Genomic DNA, 1,897 nt, shown 5'->3' with positions numbered 1-1,897 from the left:
TGTATAAGAGACAGGATTCAACATTGCAGCAACATTAACAATCAATATAGAAAATTCAACATATAGATTCAACGTTGCAAAAACATTAATAATCAATATAGAAAATTCAACATAGATTCAACGTTGAAAAAACATTCCCACTACAACATTCAACATTGCAATGTCTCAGCAACGTTTTTTCAACGTTTTGTGCTGTATGGGATACTGTCTCAGAATTTTCATTCATATCTATAGAACGGAAAATAATTCGTACAACAACAAAAAATGTAAACAAATTGAAGAAAAAATTGTATCACAACAAGATGCGAATACGTTTTAAGTGATCTTACCGTTTTCGTCAGAATTACTTATTGAATGCGTTACTGACCCTGACTTTTCTAATTTTTTGGAGGCTAATGTGCGATTTCTCCACAAATTTATTAATTTTCCACGTGCTGATATTGATTTTTTTTAAAACGGAATCTTTCTTTTTAATAGGCGGTACATAATAAGTACTTGATACCTCCGTTGGAAAATCAGCAACGATTGAATTTATTATCTTTTCGGCACTTTCGTTATTTAGGCTAAATATTATAAATAAAAATTAGTTGTGCGTACAAATAATATGAGACATAAGACATTTGGAGCCAACACTTGAGGGACATAAAATGGATAGAGATGAAGAAAAACTTAAATCATATACCGAGTTGCAGTATTTGTAACAGTTACTGAAATAAAAATTATTGAAATTTGAGAAAAAACTTCGCCGAGGAAGAGCAATTGTAATTGCATTTAGGCTTATAGTGCAGCACTTTTCATCTATAGTAATAGTTTTTGTTATTCTGTGACACGTAGAAGCAGTTCAATGATTACATCAAATCTGATTCGATCAAAATCGTTCATCGATGTATCGGATCGGATCAGATTAGATTTATCGTGATCTTTTTCGTTTTAAAACATTTATAGCAATTAGAAAAGGCAATCGGAGTCACAACGCAGTAATTGGTGCGTGGTTAATTTAATTTTTCGTTTTTATTCGGTATATATTTAGCAATCGCTTTTGATAAATTGATGGTTTTCGGTGGCCACCAACACAGATGTTCTTTTTTCTGTACCCATGAAGCTGGCACCGCAGCGGTAGACTCCTTAAAAAAAAGTACTACATACATCTGAAACGTTATACATATAATAATTAAAACGTGTAATATGATCGTACAAGTTTATTTTTAATATAATATGCACTACTAAAAAATAATAGGGAATAGTTTTCATACGCTAAAAATTGAGATATTTTCAAATCATTGGAATTTGGCGAAAAATCATCGTAGACAAAAAATTAAAAAACATTTTAAAGCTTGAAATTTTAACTTTAACGCGCTATCAGTAATTTTTTAAATCTTTTTATCATCCTTATTTTGTGCTTCAAAAAAGAACACATTGTTTCTTACAACTATGTATTTTTGACACTCTGTAGTTCGATAAAAAAATTCTCTCGAAAAATTTTAAGCCAAACTCTATAACTATAAAATTTTTTCTACAAAATGCTTGTTTAATTTTTTGTCTACGATGATTTTTTGCCAAATTCTGGTGATTTAAAAATAGTCCAACTTTTAGCTTATGAAAACTGTTTCCTTTTTTAAAGTAGTGTATAACTAAAACAATTATTTTAACATTTATAAATAAATTGTTATTTTATTAATGACCTATATTGGTGCATTAATTTCGTAGAAAATTTTTCTTAATTATTGTGCAGGGTATATTTTTTTATATTTTTCTTGAAATTTATTTAATCTCATTTTCATTTTCATTAATGATAAATTATAAACTAAAAAAAATAATATACCTCAAAAAAAATATTGTATCAAATTAAACAAATAAAATCCAAGTTGTATTATTTTTAATGAAAACGGAAGAGCAC

The sequence above is a fragment of the Wasmannia auropunctata genome, unplaced genomic scaffold (assembly GCF_000956235.1).
Source record: "Wasmannia auropunctata unplaced genomic scaffold, wasmannia.A_1.0 LD336048.1, whole genome shotgun sequence".
Lineage (NCBI taxonomy): Eukaryota > Metazoa > Arthropoda > Insecta > Hymenoptera > Formicidae > Wasmannia > Wasmannia auropunctata.
The sequence above is the reverse complement of the archived record's forward strand: the minus strand, read 5'-3'. Positions refer to the sequence as shown.